Source organism: Manis javanica, chromosome 7, assembly GCF_040802235.1.
Source record: "Manis javanica isolate MJ-LG chromosome 7, MJ_LKY, whole genome shotgun sequence".
In the NCBI taxonomy this organism is placed as follows: Eukaryota; Metazoa; Chordata; class Mammalia; order Pholidota; family Manidae; genus Manis; species Manis javanica.
This window is the reverse complement of record NC_133162.1, coordinates 90,883,547-90,902,409: the sequence shown is the minus strand read 5'-3', so window position 1 is coordinate 90,902,409 and position 18,863 is coordinate 90,883,547. Positions and strand designations below refer to the sequence as shown.

At 42.6% G+C, this 18,863-nt stretch overlaps 1 protein-coding gene across 6 annotated transcripts in view; it reads left to right on the top strand.

The window, feature by feature from the left end:
- The window catches only part of LOC108394314 (disrupted in schizophrenia 1 protein-like), a 151,431-nt gene that overhangs the window by 68,623 nt on the left and 63,945 nt on the right, over positions 1–18,863 (top strand). For 4 of the 6 annotated variants that reach the window (XR_012133332.1, XR_012133331.1, XR_012133330.1 and 1 more), the window contains exons 8-10: positions 581–772; positions 10,542–10,596; positions 14,777–14,879. The gene's annotated coding sequence lies outside the window, so the exon portion shown is untranslated. Of the gene's footprint in view, positions 1–580; positions 773–7,442; positions 10,597–14,776; positions 14,880–18,863 lie in introns of those variants that run through there. The other 2 variants (XR_012133329.1, XR_012133333.1) reach the window with 2 other exon arrangements.

Genomic DNA, 18,863 nt, shown 5'->3' with positions numbered 1-18,863 from the left:
ACCTTCCCCTCTGCAGCTCCCCATTTTTCCAAGTGGCCACCTCTCTTTTAGTACCTGTAACTTTTTTTTTTCACTTTGCGCCCCTGTCTAGCAGCAGGGAGCTGTGGAGGGCGAGAGTCATGTCCATGTTCCAAGTTCTTAACTTACTGGATGCCCAATAGATTGTGGGAGAACTGATGAGCTTGTGAGGGAATGAACAACAACAAAATGATAAAATGAATAAGTGAAAAGCTCCTGGTCAGACACTCTCACTGCTTTTCAGATCAGCATAATCAAAGGACCCACTTTCTTGTCTCCTTCCTGACTCCTCTCACTCTGGGTAGATCTTGGACCTCACAAATGGTTTTTTGCTGGAGGTGCCTGCCTGGTTTGTCACATTCAGTGTGTCCCCTCCAGATCATTTCTTATATTGCTGCCCAATTAGTATTCCAGGATAAAACCAATTTCTTTTGTGCTGCTCAAAAATGGAAGGGTTTCCTGTTGTCTGTGGGTGAAGCTCAGAACCCTTTACCCTGACATTCAGTACTTATTATAGCTTATACTTGATTTTTCTTTAAAATTTATTGTGTAAATATTCCAGACACATTAAAAAATACAACAGAGGCGGAGCCAAGATGGCGGCGTGAGTAGAGCAGTGGAAATCTCCTCCCAAAAACACATAGAGCTATGAAAATATAACAAAGAAAAATCTTCCTAAAATAGAGACCACAGGACACAGGACAACATCCAGACCACATCCACACCTGCAAGAACCCAGCGCCTTGTGAAGGGGGTAAGATACAAGCCCCAGCCCGGCGGGACCCGAGCGCCCCTCTCCCCGGCTCCCAGCGGGTGGAGAGAAACCGGAGCGGTTTTTTGTTTTTTTTTTTTTTTTGGCGAGCGCTTCTTGGAAGCCTTAGAGGGACGGGCCCCCGTTGCTGGGGAGGCAGGGTGGCGGGACCGGTGAGGAGGTGCCTGGGAACGGCGCCGGAGGACAAAGAATATCCCGCGTTTCTCCCTGCGAGACCTGGGGGCGGGTGCCTGAGACCGGTGCCTGAGGACGGAGGAGGTCGCGCGTTTTTCCCCTTTTTTTTTTTTTTTCTCTTTTTGGCGAGCGCTTTTTGGAAGCCTTGAAGGGACGGGGACCCCAGTGCTAGGGAGGCACGGTGGCGGGACTGGTGAGCGGGTGGCTGGGACCGGCGCCTGAGGACAAAGAATATCCCCCGTTTTTCCCTGCGGGACCGGTGGGCGGGTGCCTGAGACCGGCACTTGAGGACAGAGGAAATCGCGCGTTTTTCCCCTTTTTTTTTTCTCTTTTCTGCGAGTGCTTTTCGGAAGCCTAAAAGGGACAGGGACCCCGGTGCTAGGGAGGCAGGGCGGCGGGACTGGTGAGCGGGTGCCTGGGACCGGCACCTGAGGACAAAGAATATCCCGCATTTTTCCCTGTGGGACCGGTGGGTGGGTGCCTGAGACCAGCACCTGAGGACGGAAGAAATTGCGCGTTTTTCCCCTTTTTTTTCTCTCTTTTTGCCGAGTGCTTTTTGGAAGCCTTGAAGGGACAGGGACCCCGGTGCTAGGGAGGCAGGGCGGCGGGACTGGTGAGCGGGTGTGTGGGACCAGTGCCTGAGGACAAAGAATATTGAGCGTTCCTTCCCTGCGGGACCGGTGGGTGGGTGCTTTTTGGAAGCCTTGAAAGGACAGGGACCCTGGTGCTAGGGAGACAGGGCAGCAGGACCAGTGAGCGGGTGCCTGGGACCGGCACCTGAGGACAAAAAAAAAAAAAAAAAAAAAAAAATCGCTTGTTTTTTCCTTTTTTTTCCTTTTTTTTTTCTCTTTGTTTCTGTTCCCTCTCTCATTGTTGCTGCTGTTGTTTTGGTTTGGAGAGTGCTTTTTGGAAATCTTAAAGGGGCAGGACAGGTCACTTAGACCAGAAGCAGGGAATCTGGGGATCTCTGGGCACTCTAACCCCCTGGGCAGCAGGGAGCACAGAGGCCCCTTACGGAGATAAATAGTCTCCTGGCTGCTCCCCCTCCAACGGGGCTCCACCATTTTGGAGGAACAGCCCAGCCAGGCCAAGCCCACAGCAACAGCGGAGATAAACCCCAAAGCAACTGGGCAGGAAGCAGAAGCCCTGTCTGCGCACAGCTGCCCAACACAAGCCACTAGAGGTCGCTATTCTCCCAGGAAAAGGCTACAAACCAACAAGAAGGGAAGCTCTTCCAGCGGTCACTTGTACCAGCTCTGCAAACTATCTCTATCACCATGAAAAGGCAAAACTACAGGCAGACAAAGATCACAGAGACAACACCTGAGAAGGAGACAGACCTAACTAGTCCTCCTGAAAAAGAATTCAAAATAAAAATCATGAACATGCTGACAGAGATGCAGAAAAAAATGCAAGAGCAATGGGATGAGATGCAGAGAAAAATGCAAGAGCAGTGGGATGAGATGCAGAGAAAAATGCAAGAGCAGTGGGATGAAGTCCGGAAGGAGATCACAGATGTCAGGAAAGAGATCACAGAAGTGAAACAATCCCTGGAAGGATTTATAAGCAGAATGGATAAGATGCAAGAGGCCATTGAAGGAATAGAAGCCAGAGAACAGGAACGTATAGAAGCTGACATAGAGAGAGATAAAAGGATCTCCAGGAATGAAACAACACTAAGAGAAATATGTGACCAATACAAAAGGAAAAACATTCGTATTATAGGGATACCAGAAGAGGAAGAAAGAGGAAAAGGGATAGAAAGTGTCTTTGAAGAAATAATTGCTGAAAACTTCCCCAAACTGGGGGAGGAAATAATCGAACAGACCATGGAATTATACAGAACCCCCAACAGAAAGGATCCAAGGAGGACAACACCAAGACACATAATAATTAAAATGGCAAGGATCAAGGATAAGGAAAGACTTTTAAAGGCAGCTAGAGAGAAAAAGGTCACCTATAAAGGAAAACCAATCAGGCTAACATCAGACTTCTCAACAGAAACCCTACAGGCCAGAAGAGAACGGCATGATATACTTAATGCAATGAAACAGAAGGGCCTTGAACCAAGGATACTGTATCCAGCACGACTATCATTTAAATATGATGGTGGGATCAAACAATTCCCAGACAAGCAAAAGCTGAGGGAATTTGCTTCCCACAAACCACCTCTACAGGGCATCCTACAGGGACTGCTCTAGATGGGAGCACCCCTAAAAAGAGCACAGAACAAAACACACAACATATGAAGAATGGAGGAGGAGGAATAAGAAGGGAGAGAAGAAAAGACTCTCCAGACAGTGTATATAACAGCTCAATAAGTGAGCTAAGTTAGGCAGTAAGATACTAAAGAAGCTAACCTTGAACCTTTGGTAACCACGAATCTAAAGCCTGCAATGGCAATAAGTACATATCTTTCAATAGTCACCCTAAATGTAAATGGACTTAATGCACCAATCAAAAGACATAGAGTAATAGAATGGATAAAAAAGCAAGACCCATCTATATGCTGCTTACAAGAAACTCACCTTAAACCCAAAGATAAGCATAGACTAAAAGTCAAGGGATGGAAAAACATATTTCAGGCAAACAACAGTGAGAAGAAAGCAGGGGTTGCAGTACTAATATCAGACAAAATAGACTTCAAAACAAAGAAAGTAACAAGAGATAAAGAAGGCCACTACATAATGATAAAGGGCTTAGTCCAACAAGAGGATATAACCATTCTAAATATATATGCACCCAATACAGGAGCACCAGCATATGTGAAGCAAATACTAACAGAACTAAAGAGGGAAATAGACTGCAATGCATTCATTGTAGGAGACTTCAACACACCACTCACCCCAAAGGATAGATCCACCGGGCAGAAAATAAGTAAAGACACACAGGCACTGAACAACACACTAGAACAGATGGACCTAATAGACATCTATAGAACTTTACATCCAAAAGCAACAGGATATACATTCTTCTCAAGTGCACATGGAACATTCTCCAGAATAGACCACATACTAGCTCACAAAAAGAGCCTCAGTAAATTCCACAATATTGAAATTCTACCAACCAATTTTTCAGACCACAAAGGTATGAAAGTAGAAATAAATTCTACAAAGAAAACAAAAAGGCTCACAAACACATGGAGGCTTAACAACATGCTACTAAATAATCAATGGATCAATGAACAAATCAAAATAGAGATCAAGGAATATATAGAAACAAATGACAACAACAACACTAAGCCCCAACTTCTGTGGGATGCAGCGAAAGCAGTCTTAAGAGGAAAGTATATAGCAATCCAGGCACACTTGAAGAAGGAAGAACAATCCCAAATGAATAGTCTAACATCACAACTATTAAAACTGGAAAAAGAAGAACAAATGAGGCCTAAAGTCAGCAGAAGGAGGGACATAATAAAGATCAGAGAAGAAATAAACAAAATTGAGAAGAATAAAACAATAGCAAAAATCAACGAAACCAAGAGCTGGTTCTTTGAGAAAATAAACAAAATAGATAAGCCTCCAGCCCAACTTATTAAGAGAAAAAGAGAGTCAACACAAATCAACATAATCAGAAATGAGAATGGAAAAATCACGACAGACTCCACAGAAATACAAAGAATTATTAAAGACTACTATGAAAACCTATATGCCAACAAGCTGGAAAACCTAGAAGAAATGGACAACTTCCTAGAAAAATACAACCTCCCAAGACTGACCAAGGAAGAAACACAAAAGTTAAACAAACCAATTACAAGCAAAGAAATTGAAACAGTAATCAAAAAACTACCCAAGAACAAAACCCCGGGGCTGGACGGATTTACCTCGGAATTTTATCAGACACACAGAGAAGACATAATACCCATTCTCCTTAAAGTGTTCCACAAAATAGAAGAAGAGGGAATACTCCCAAACTCATTCTATGAAGCCAACATCACCCTAATACCAAAACCAGGAAAAGACCCCACCAAAAAAGAAAATTACAGACCAATATCCCTGATGAATGTAGATGCAAAAATACTCAATAAAATATTAGCAAACAGAATTCAACAGTATATCAAAAGGATCATACACCATGACCAAGTGGGGTTCATCCCAGGGATGCAAGGATGGTACAACATTCGAAAATCCATCAACATCATCCACCACATCAACAAAAAGAAAGACAAAAACCACATGATCATCTCCATAGATGCTGAAAAAGCATTTGACAAAATTCAACATCCATTCATGATAAAAACTCTCAGCAAAATGGGAATAGAGGGCAAGTACCTCAACATAATAAAGGCCATATATGATAAACCCACAGCCAGCATTATACTGAACAGCGAGAAGCTGAAAGCATTTCCACTGAGATCGGGAACCAGACAGGGATGCCCACTCTCCCCACTGTTATTTAACATAGTACTGGAGGTCCTAGCCACGGCAATCAGACAAAACAAAGAAATACAAGGAATTCAGATTGGTAAAGAAGAAGTTAAACTGTCACTATTTGCAGATGATATGATACTGTACATAAAAAACCCTAAAGACTCCACTCCAAAACTACTAGAACTGATATCGGAATAAAGCAAAGTTGCAGGATACAAAATCAACACACAGAAATCTGTAGGTTTCCTATACACTAACAACGAATCAATAGAAAGAGAAATCAGGAAAACAATTCCATTCACCATTGCATCAAAAAGAATAAAATACCTAGGAATAAACCTAACCAAGGAAGTGAAAGACTTATACTCTGAAAACTACAAGTCACTCTTAAGAGAAATTAAAGGGGACACTAATAAATGGAAACTCATCCCATGCTCATGGCTAGGAAGAATTAATATCGTCAAAATGGCCATCCTGCCGAAAGCAATATACAAATTTGATGCAATCCCTCTCAAATTACCAGCAACATTCTTCAATGAATTGGAACAAATAATTCAAAAATTCATATGGAAACACCAAAGACCCCGAATAGCCAAAGCAATCCTAAAAAAGAAGAATAAAGTAGGGGGGATCTCACTCCCCAACTTCAAGCTCTACTACAAAGCCATAGTAATCAAGACAATTTGGTACTGGCACAAGAACAGAGCCACAGACCAGTGGAACAGATTAGAGACCCCAGAAATTAACCCAAACATATATGGTCAATTAATATTTGATAAAGGAGCCATGGACATACAATGGCAAAATGACAGTCTCTTCAACAGATGGTGCTGGCAAAACTGGACAGCTACATGTAGGAGAATGAAACTGGACCATTGTCTAACCCCATATACAAAGGTAAACTCAAAATGGATCAAAGACCTGAATGTAAGTCACGAAACCATTAAACTCTTGGAAAAAAACATAGGCAAAAACCTCTTAGATATAAACATGAGTGATCTCTTCTTGAACATATCTCCCCGGGCAAGGAAAACAACAGCAAAAATGAGCAAGTGGGACTACATTAAGCTGAAAAGCTTCTGTACAGCGAAAGACACCATCAATAGAACAAAAAGGAACCCTACAGTATGGGAGAATATATTTGAAAATGACAGATCTGATAAAGGCTTGACGTCCAGAATATATAAAGAGCTCACACGCCTCAACAAACAAAAAACAAATAACCCAATTAAAAAATGGGCAGAGGAACTGAACAGACAGTTCTCCAAAAAAGAAATACAGATGGCCAAGAGACACATGAAAAGATGCTCCACATCGCTAATTATCAGAGAAATGCAAATTAAAACTACAATGAGGTATCACCTCACACCAGTAAGGATGGCTGCCATCCAAAAGACAAACAACAACAAATGTTGGCGAGGCTGTGGAGAAAGGGGAACCCTCCTACACTGCTGGTGGGAATGTAAATTAGTTCAACCATTGTGGAAAGCAGTATGGAGGTGCATCAAAATGCTCAAAACAGACCTACCATTTGACCCAGGAATTCCACTCCTAGGAATTTACCCTAAGAACGCAGCAATCAAGTTTGAGAAAGACAGATGCACTCCTATGTTTATCGCAGCACTATTTACAATAGCCAAGAATTGGAAGCAACCTAAATGTCCATCTGTAGATGAATGGATAAAGAAGATGTGGTACATATACACAATGGAATACTACTCAGCCATAAGAAGAGGGCAAATCCAACCATTTGCAGCAACATGGATGGAGCTGGAGAGTATTATGCTCAGTGAAATAAGCCAAGCGGAGAAAGAGAAATACCAAATGATTTCACTCATCTGAGGAGTATAGGAACAAAGGAAAAACTGAAGGAACAAAACAGCAGCAGAATTACAGAACCCAAAAATGGACTAACAGGTACCAAAGGGAAAGGAACTGGGGAGGATGGGTGGGCAGGGAGGGATAAGGGGGGGGAAGAAGAAGGGGGGTATTAAGATTAGCATGCATGGGGGGGAGGGAGAAAGGGGAGGGTGGGCTGCACAACACAGAGAGGACAAGTAGTGACTCTACCACATTTTGCTAAGCTGATGGACAGTAACCGTAATGTGGTTGTTAGGGGGGACCTGATATAGGGGAGAGCATAGTAAACATAGTATTCTTCAGGTAAGTGTAGATTAAAAATTTAAAAAAAAAAAAAGAAAGAAAGAAAGAAAAGGGGGATTATTCCTTAACAGGATAAAACTATTGGTAAATCAAAGATCAACGCATGCTTTAAATATCCTTAATGTTGATCACTTAAAGGGTGTCAGATGATCAGCTATGGAGGTACTCTTTTCTGATAATATTCCTTTCTCTTAATTAAAAAAAAAAAAAAAAGCAGTTACTGTGTGCTGACCTCCAATGAGTTCTGCACAGTGGTATAAGAGGGCATGTCAAAGTGTGGGCAAAGGGTCTGTTTGTTTCTACGCAGAAGATCAAGGCCTAGCTTGGATACCCAGAAAATGAACTAAGATACGATATGAGGAGGAGCTTCCGGCATCAGCACTCTCTGGAGGACTCGTGCCGGGGGATGATCATCAAAAAGCCTCCACAGGGATCCGGACGATGCTGCGGTTGTGGCTGCATCCAGCCCACCGTCTCCTGGACTTGCCATAAGAAGGAGGAGGGAGATGTCTAGGCTGGCATGTGCATACAGTGAGACAACGAATTTGACTGGATCTGTACTGTTGGAACTCAACCAGGAGTTGGGAGGGGTGCAAGTTGTAGCACCCCAAAATCTCATGACTATAGACTATCTATGGTTAAAAGAACATATGGGATGTGAACAGATCCCAGAAATGGGCTGCTTTAATTTGTCTGATGGTTCAAGTACAGTTGGACAATATCCATCATATCATAGATAAATTTTCACAAATGCCTAGGGTGCCTAAATGGTTTTCTTGGCTTCACTGGAGATGGCTGGTAATTATAGATTTGCTTTGTTTATGTCACCGTATTCCTATTATGTTAATATGTGTGTGCAAATTAGTTAGTAGTTTAAAACCTATACATACTTAAGGTACTATACAAGAAGATATGTCAAAGAAATAATCAATCCTCCCAAGTTTCCTTCATATGCTACATCTATAGCTTTTCTTCTTCCTTCCTAATTACAAACCTTAAATAGAATTCGTGCCTCATATCGAATTTACCGAGTATCATAATTCCTCCAGGTGGTAAAGATACCTCGAGACAAGTGCTGGGCATAGAAGCCACAGGGCATAAATCTGCAAAGAAGTAAAAAGCTAACCTTTGCAAACAATATGGCTTCTCTCTCACTTACCAACTTTACATTTCCCTGTATGGCCCCGGAAGATGACTGGTTAGCCAGAGACGGGTAAGATTCCTCAAGGGAGGAACAACCTAAGACAGGCACAGTCGCAGGGGGGCCATCAGGTGAGAATTTGGGGATCAACAGAAGTGAGGCTCAGAACCTCACCCCCCCTGCTTTGAGAGAAATCTTCTGCATCCGTGGATGTCTTGCTGCCCTTGTCTAGCCTGGATTAATACTTAGTCCATAGGCACACACCTGATCATCTGATCTTCTACATTTGCCTTCTTACAGCACTAAACTATGTTTTCTACCTTTATCTTGCATCTACCTACCACTTCAGCATTTTATTAAAAATAAAAATAATAATAATAATAGGAGAAATGTGGGATCAACATATAAATCAAGTACAAAAATCAAATGAATATTCATATTTGACCTGATGGTTTATAGGTCATATTGCATGATCAAAACCGAAAGTTTCTGTGATGACTGCCCTTGTACTGTTCACCATGTAAGAATTTATTCACTCTGTAAGAATTCGTTCACCATGTAAGAACTTGTTCGTTATGCTTCAGAAGATTGGAGACTGACGAGAATTAGGCTTGAGATGGATTAATGATTGTACATTGAGCATTGACCCCCCTATACTGAATTTTATTGTTGTTAACAACCATTTGATCAATAAATATGAGAGATGCACTCTCAAAAAAAAAAAAAATACAACAGATATTCATTTACCTACTACTGAGATTAAACAAATATTAGCATTTTCCCCATTTATTTCCCTAAATGGATACTAACAAACATTCCAGATGCAGATAGAAATAACGACCCCCTTTTAACTTCTCTTGCACAGCTTGCCATGTGAGCCATCTGGTCCTGTTGGATTCATCTTCTTCTCGAAATGTCATGCTTCCTTCTTTTTTTCTTGAGGCCCCCTTCACTTTCCACCTCTGCCAATAAGCTTTCCTGCCAATCCACCAGTTTCTAAATTGCTGCACAAGTCCACTGCTCTCTTGGGGACAATATTCTGCCTGTACAGTTTTCACGTAGCAGTCTGATACCAGCATTGGGTGTCTACTCCCCATATAGTCACTTGTTCATCTTGCTTTATGTTATTTTTGATGGTCTGCATGTACTTCTCTCTTAGACAGCAATGTTGAGAATAAGATCTGAGTCTTAGTCTCATTCACTCACTCACTCATCTCATGGATGTTCACTGTGTTCTCACTTAAAGGCTCAGGAATTGTGTTAACACACTGAGGACACAAGAGTGAACACACCTGACTGTTGCTGTGATTGTGGAACTTATATTCTAGGGGGTGGAGAGAGAAATTATTCATGGGATAAATTAATGATCATGTCAGGTGAATAGTGGTAAGGAGAAAACCAAAACTGGGGAAAACTTAAAGAGCAAGGGAATTCTATTTTACATATACATTCAACATCTGCCATCTCCTACATTCTCATCTCCCTGCCAAATGTACACAGTGCTCACTACCTATTTGTTGAATTCCACAGTGTACCCAAATAGATGATATTTGACCACCTGCTTCTGAAGCATTGCCTATGTTGACCATCCTTCCTGGAGAGTAGTTCATCCTTTCCTGCCAGGAGCACATCTGAGTTGTGCCTCCACCCTATCAGTAGATGCGTCCTATGGAAATAATAACAGATTGTAATACTAGCCTAAGTAGAGCAAAATTAGGGAGGGAAAACCTGTTTCCCAGTACCATTCATTCCATAGTCAAATGGAACCAGTTTGGCATCATCTTTCTTACTGTTCTTCAGCCTTTGGGATGTTGTTAGGTTCACTGTTTCACAGTGTTTCTGTCTGTGGTGGGATCAAACTATGACACCAAGGAGATCAATGTCCTCTTTCTGATTCTTCTAGCCTCCAGAAAAGGATGAAATCCCTCAACTTGTCACTTAAAGAAATCACTACTAAGGTAACTGCTCTTATATGCCCATTTTCTAAAGAAATCTCTGGAGTTTTCTTTTACCTAAACTTCATGTCTAGAGCACAGAACACAGGCTCTGGAAGAAATATAGGCTTTGCAAAGCCATTCTGCAGGCCAAGAGGTGAACTCAGAGAGCCAGGGGTGAGGACTGCTCCCATGGTGGGGGTCCTGACTTGTGGTGCCAGGGGGATTGACTGGTTTGACTTTGGCTTTAGAAGTAGCTGTCAGGTCAGTGAATGGAAAATGCCACTGTGCATAGTCAAATGCCTTTGCTGCAAAAGGCTTTCATGATGGAAGTAAACTGAGAAATGAGTTACTTTCCCTTCCAGGAGGGCAGAGTTCAAATTCCTCCCAGACATACAGAAATGGTAGAATAGGTGGTTTTTTGTATTTTACTCTTTAAGTTGACTTCAGAATCATTTTGCTTGTTGAATCTGCCATTTACATTTCACATCAGGACCAACTGAGGTCTGTGTAGACAGAGAGCACTCCCTCATTATTTCCTGGGAGCACAGAGCCAATTCAATTGCATAGCCAGTGTGTGGTTGGTTAGGAGAACCTCAGTTTACAAAACAATACCTCCCCCCACAGGGAGAGTTATACCAAGCTCAGTTATAGACCAGCTGTGAACTAGGATCAATTATTCTGTGAATTATTACTAAGTGTGTGGCAGAGAACTGGGTATGAATCATTAATAATCTGCATAGATGTGGGGACTGCACTGGTTTTAAGATGCTCGCTCTAAAAACAAAGACAACAGGTTTCTGAGCAGAGAGCAAAGCAGAGGGGAGCCCCTGGTCTGCAAGGACTTTTCCTGTTCCTATAGCCCAGGGGAGGTCAGGAAGTCCTGCTGACAGCAGATTGCCACAGCCAAGCAGAGACTGTGGATCTGGCTTGAGCAGAAATGCTTAGTTACTCTGCCCTGTCTTAGGTTTTGTGTCAAAGTCATTTCTGAAGACATGAAGTGATGTTGCTAAAAATCACACAGCAGATGTTTGATGGGCAATTATGCCCTGCATAAAACTGGGGCTTCCTGGTAGGATTAAGTCTTATCCATAGACAGCCTTGGAACAGAGACCTGGGGGAGACAGAGACAAAAACCTGCTTCACCTTCCAGAGAACTTCCCATGAGCGTTGCTCACCCAAAGAACAGGATGAGACTCCAGGCCCTGCTTTGTTGGGAGCTGTGTGAAGCCCTGCATCCCCAGGGCAGACCTCTGGCAAGGGCTTTTATCTTCAGCTCCTATGCTAAGCAGAGCTGAGGACTTCCCCCTGCCTAACTGCAGGGACAAGGGAGACTGACTCAGTTTACCAGTTTGGTTGTGTGCAGTAGGTGGAGAGGTTAGGGAGCAGCCCTGAATTTCCACCATACCAGTCACACTGATGTCACTCACTAGAATCAAGGCCCTGTCAGTGTCAGTCCCTATGACCTCCAGGTGGAGCCACTAGGGCCATGGAGAGAAGCTGAGGTTTCCCAGATGGGGTACGTGGTAGAAGGATGCCTTCTCTATTTTCTAGTGTAAACAAGTGCAATTTATCAGGTGCATCCTAATTTCTGTGTAGAATTAAAAGGTGGAAGCCCTCTTAGGTTTGGGTGTATCAAGTATGAGAACCTATTTTGTGCGTATCATGGATGGATCTGTTTCCCAGCAGTGGGTATGCAGCTATGCATATTATGTAACACTGTGGTGGTTACGTGTGTGTGTTGTTCTGTATGGCATTTTGTACTGTACACACACACACACACACACATATACACGCCATATTGGGGTTTGCTGATGATCCCCAGCTACGATGAAAGCTTTGGGGTTTGTCCAAATGCCCAAAGTAGTAATTTTCACTTTCTTTGCATACCTTCTCCAGTGCATTTGCCAAAACGTGTAATTCCCTTGCTTTTCCATAAGATTTAGGAATTCATGCCTAAGGTTTGAAATGTAAATGTAAAAGTTCCATATGATAATGAGTTCCTCAGGGTCCAATTTTATTTGGAAATAAAAAGGCACAGATTTTCTGGGGTATAGATGTATGTGTACAGGTGGGTATGCATGTGCACACATATGTGACCATGTTTCTGTACAGGGGCACATATTAGTCTACAGAGAATTAAAACAAAGCTGCAAGGTCACACCAAACAACTCTCTCTGCTCTGGAGTCCACTGAGTGGTGACCTTGAGGTAAAAGTTTCACCTTGGCACCATTTCCTGTCTTTAGTTCATTAGATACACAGATCTGACGTTCACCTGGCTCCTCCCTCAAGGAGAGATGGAACCTTCTTTCTACTCATCACATTTCTTTAACTCTTATGGGTTACCCAAACCAAAGTAATTAAAGGATAAGTGAGAGGGAAGAAACAGTTGGAAATAAATGCGATATGTGGAGATTGGCAGATGTTATATTACGTCCAACAGTGCCCCAAAGAATGCACATTGCAATTTAATAAGAAGATTTAGGAAGATTGTTTTATATTAATAGTGGCAGCTTAAAGATAGATTTACTTAATCAGAAAAGTGAAACTGACCCAGTTATGATTAACAGCTACTGTTAATTAAAATCAGAAATGCTGGGCAGACATGATGGGGCATAAGAATTACGGCTGGTGTTACAGAGTTGACAGAAATGCCCACTGACTTCGATGACACCTTAGGTGAATGGAAGGGGATGTGCCAGTCATTGAGTATGAAGCCAGCCTTAGACTGAGTGCTGGGGGGAAGGTGTCCAGAGCATCTTTCCTTTTTCTCCTAATCTAACACCCTGACAAATCTCAGGGCTCTTCCAGGGCCTATGAATTCACCACTTTGGGCACGTGGTACAAGCTTTGATTTAGAGGCCACCATGCTGCCACCTTCATCCAGAAGAGTTTTATAAAGAGATTTGAGATGTTACAGCTGTGTAATGGAAAAGAACATGTTTATACGTTAAAGGCCCTGGGAGAAGTGGTGTGACATTGTTGGCAGGATGGGTGAGGTCTGCTCTGATTCTAAAAATAATCTCAATTTCAGTCTGAGATAAGCAACACATTTCAAGTTGATGGTATCAAGCAAGATCTAGATTCTTCAGGAGAAATTGTTTTATATTATCTCTGGGCTCCATGAACCCAGCTAGGTTAATTTGTTTTTGGATGGAATCTTAGATTTTTAGCAAGAAAAGAGGGATGCTTCTAGGTAACATCCTTGGTGGAATGTCCCAAAATATCTCCACACATGCATCCATTCTTATTCAACTGGGCTGTATGCCTTTGTTAAACTGGAAGTTTTTTTAGGTAACTCATTAATCTGAGTATAGAGATCAGTGGAATATGAGATTTTCACTTTAAACAAGACAAATTGTGTGATGTTGGAGTTTCAAACAAAATAAAAGTGAACCCAAGACATTTGGAAAAAGAAACTGAGATTTAAGAATTTTGCTGTTTTTGAAAAAGCCAAAATAAATGTAGGAAGTGTTTGGAGAATCCTGGAAAAATAAAAGTAAAACCTGCAAACCTCCCTGAGAATTCCCTGTGTATTTCTCAAATCTGACTTACCAACAAATGTCTGCCCTCAAAGTGTCATCATACAGCTTCTAGTCAGAATTAAATTTAGTCTGCCTCTTTCCCCTTGATCTCATTGGCTGTGCATCTTTATTTACTGCCTACTATATGCCAGACACAGAACAAATTCCCTGCATGCATAGAGCTTGTATCTTAGTGGAGAGAAACAACAGAAAAACAGAGATAAAAACTGTGTCAGCTGGAGAGGACACCATGGAAAAACAAAGGCGGGCAGGAGGGAGGACTCAGGAGCAGGCTGCTTATGTGGTTAGTCAGGAAGGACTTTCTTCCCAGGTGTGACGGGGCCAAGCCTCTTGGGCAAGAGTATTCCAGGGATGGTTGTAGGCAAGTGGTGACGCTGGTGCTCACCTTGTGTAGTTAGTTCCTGTCAGTCTTGGGTTTTGGTGTGGTGAAGGTGTGGGACCTAATGTTGGAATACGCTAGTGCCGGCTTTACTTAGTTCTTTTCTCCCTCTCTCCCTCCTTCCTTTTTTCTTTCTTTCTTTTTGCATTGATTGCTTTTTAAGAACTCTCCTCCAGTTACTCTTTATCACCCCCTTAATTACTTATGAACCGAGAAATCTCTGGCCTTCTGATTTTTGCCTGAATGAACGCTGGTTCAAGGCTATTTCTCTTTCTCTAGGTGTGTATGAGCGAGAGACTCTGCAGCACTCTCAGGAAGAAAGTTCATGACATTGAAACCCAACTACCTGCGCTGCTTGAGGCCAAGATGCTGGCCTTATCAGGTACCTGGAAATGGGGAAACACTGAGGCAGCTGCATGGTAGCTGTCATCACCATACCCATAGCCCTTTCTCTGTTCCTTGTGTCACACACATCTTGGAGCTTCTCTAAAATCCATGGAATAAATGGGCAGCAGGGTCTCCTTACAAAGGGATGAATAAATCTATCAAAAATACATCTGCATGCATACTGTAATACAAGTTATTTGTGTAGGTTACATTTTGGGGCTTGTAGTTCCAGGGGTTGAGCTGTGGTGCAGAGATTAGAGGTGTTCTGTAGGCCATATAATTCTTTGCCATATTTCCATGGCCTGTGTGTCTGGACTACAGGCAGAAAGAATGATACCACAAGACAAAGAGATATAGTTAGGTTAACTAGTTGGTAATGTATTATAGATATTTGGAGGATTCTTAGTGGATCACAATTCCTCCTTAGTCTGGTAGCCATTAAGGGATATATTTTTCTATTAATTAGTAGATTGAAAATATGAGTCTCTGGAAATAGCATCCTACCTTGTATCATTTGAATAGTGCTTTTAAGCATTCCTCTCTCTCTTGTTTTTTAATTTTTGCAACAGCTACATTTGGTAGGTGGGAGAGATGCTGTGTCCCAGTAAACAGACGGAGAGATTGGGGCCCTGGGGCCGGCCCTGTGGTCTAGCTCACTTGATTAGCTAAGTGGTGGCGACCCAGGGGCTAGAGTCCAGGTGGGATGTATGGATTTTAACCCAGTTATGTAACAGCATTCTTTGAGTATTCTCTAAGTCAGATGAACCTACAGCTCATCAGCTTCAGAATAGTCATAAAAATTTAACAAAAAGGTATAATAATTACATGTATGGGTTTTAAATGGCATTTTAAGAAGGAATGCAATAATTGGCAGCTTCTGCTCTTCAGATCATTAAACAACTAATGTTGGCAGCTAACGAGCAATTTGGTTCCTGGTGCAGTCAGTCGTATTATTTACAACTAGCAGAACATTGAAATGTGAATGTGGGGCTTGGCTCTTAACAGCTTCACAAGTCATTGACTTGGAATTATAGCCCCATTTGTTAAGAGAAAAAAAAGAGCATTGAGCACAATCCTGCTCCTGAGTTAGGACTTTGCTTTTCTCATCTATACATTTTCCCCAGGAATACAGGTGGATGCAACTTTATTAAGCCCTGGGGAGGAAATGTATCATTCAGGTGGCACAGATTTCCCTCTCTCAAATGTACATAATCATTTTTGAGAACCCAGGGAAAATTCTTAAAATGGTATATTGTATACAGGGGCTGGGTTTTATGTTTAGTTCTTTGATCAGCTGGGAAAATAGGGGGCCTAATCGGATGAGGGATGACTTGGATTAACTGGGATGGGAACTTGCCCCTTGACCTCCCTGTTTCCTGATTGTTCTTTAGGCCCTTGGTGAATAGGCCTTTCAGTCAATGGGCTACCCTGTGGGTTTTGCTGGTAGTGGTCAACGTTCTTTGCACATACTGTGACTTCTCTTTCCTTTTGAGCCACCCTCCACAGCAGGGAGGGCCAGAGAAGGGAAAAGGTACTTCCCTTAGGATGCTGAAGGGCCTATTTTAGCACCTTATTACAAGGTGGCTTTGGCCTCAAATGCTGGTGCAGTCATCTGCCTGCTGAGCTAGGCTGGGATGCTCATTGATGGTGAGCATCCGTTTGTCTGCCTGGATTTCAGTGCTGAGTTTGAAAGCACGGATACCTTAACCCCAGACCCACCTTACTGGACTGGCTGCCTGGAAGGGAAGTGAGAGCAAAGGTCTTGAAAAAGTGTCCATAAAAGGGAACTCAGCCCAGACAAGTCTCCTTGTCCCCTTTGTACCCTGGAAGCTCACCCTCTGCCCAAGGGCTTGATGGCTTGGGCCCCTCCTCAGAATGGGGTGTGTGTGGAGAGTGAGGGGATGGTCTCAGTGCGGCTGGGGCATATGCAGTGGGACTGGCTGACCCTGGCTCTGTAGTTAATGTGGCAGCAACAGAAGCTCAGGTCTGCCTCCCTCACTAGAGCTGCACCAAGCCTTGCCTGACCACTGATGTCTGGTGACAAGCACCTGTGTCTTGAGTCAGTCCAGTTCCACCTGCTGCTGCCATGGCCTCCTTACCACTTCTTCAGTTCCCATGATATTTCCTGCCCAGAAACAGAAGATATTTAAAGGGTGGTAGCCCATGTCTGTGACTCAGCGACAAGAGTCCTTCCTGCATATTGGCCTTTGGTCCTGGACTTGGGTCTGCACTGTTGTTGAGACATGGTCCTGGACCAGGCCCCAGGTCCTGTAGCTGGGCTCTGTCCCCATCTATACCCTGCCCAGTCCTCATCTGGCATGGATCCCGCCACTTCCCTCCCTGAGGGTCAAGGCCTGGTTCTCTGATGCCCTGATCTTGCTCTGGAACTGACATTGTTCATGCATTTCTGGTGCAGCCTCTCCCTGCTTACATCATCCGTTACTGATCTGGTCCATGCTGAGTCACCTTGTTATTTTATTCTTTGGCTTTGCCTAATGCCTGGTACCTAGGAGACAGTCAATAAGAGTAAGAAAAAAATGGGCCATTGTTTGTTGTTTACTGATCCCCAGAATCTATGATTTTCATACCTGCTTTGGGTCCTGCCTCATTTGCAGAGGTTTCTGCCTCCCATTGTTTCCAAGGAACAAACAGTTTAGGTAAACACTTACTCTTTTAAAAAAAACTTTTTTTTATTTTGGTATCATTAATCTACAATTACAGAATGATCATTATGTTTACTAGGTTCCCCCCTTCACCAAGTCCCCCCCGCATACCCCTTCACAGTCACTGTCCATCTGCGTAGTAAGATGCTGTAAAATCACTACTTGTCTTCTCTGTGTTGCACAGCCCTCCCTGTGCCTCCCACGCACTATACATGCCAATCGTAATGGTCTCTTTCTTTTTCCCCGCCCTTATCCCTCCCTTTCCACCCATTGTCCCCAGTCCCTATCCCTTTGGTAACTATTAGTCCATTCTTGGGTTCTGTGATTCTGCTGCTGTTTTGTTCCTTCAGTTTTCCTTTGTGCTTATACTCCACATATGAGTGAAAATTTTGGTACTTGTCTTTCTCCGCCTGGCTTATTTCACTGAGCATAATACCCTCTAGCTCCATCCATGTTGTTGCGAATGGTAGGATCTGTTTTTTTCTTATGGCTGAGTAATATTCCATTGTGTATTTGTACCACATCTTCTTTATCCATTCATCTACTGATGGACATTTAGGTTGCTTCCATATCTTGGCTATTGTAAATAGTGCAGGGATAAACATAGGGGTGCATCTGTCTTTTTCAAACTGGAGTGCTGCATTCTTAGAGTAAATTCCTAGAAGTGGAATTCCTGGGTCAAATGGTATTTCTATTTTGAGCATTCTGAGGAACCACCATACTGCTTTCCACAATGGTTGAACTAATTTACATTCCGACGAGCAGTGTAGGAGGGTTCCCCTTTGTCCACACCCTCACCAACATTTGTTGTTGTTTGTCTTTTGGATGGTAGCCATCCTTACCGGTGTGAGGTGATATCTCATTGTGGTTTTAATTTGCATTTCTCTGATGATTAGCGATGTGGAGCATCTTATCATGTGCCTGTTGGCTATCTGTATTTCTTCTTTAGAGAACTGTCTATTCAGCTCCTCTGCCTATTGTTTAATTGGATTATTTGCTTTTTGTTTGTTGAGGTGTGTGAGCTCTTTATATATTTTGGATTTCAATCCTTTATTGGATCTGTCATTTATGAATATATTCTCCCATACTGTAGGACACCTTTTCGTTCTATTGATAGTGTCCTTTGCTTTTTAGCTTGATATAGTCCCACTTGTTCATTTTTGCCTTTGTTTCCCTTGCCCAGGGAAATATGTTCATGAAGAAGTCACTCATATTTATGTCCATGAGATTTTTGCCTATGTTTTTTTCTAAGAGTTTTATGGTTTCATGGCTTACATTCAGGTCTTTGGACCATTTCGAATTTACTTTTGTGTATG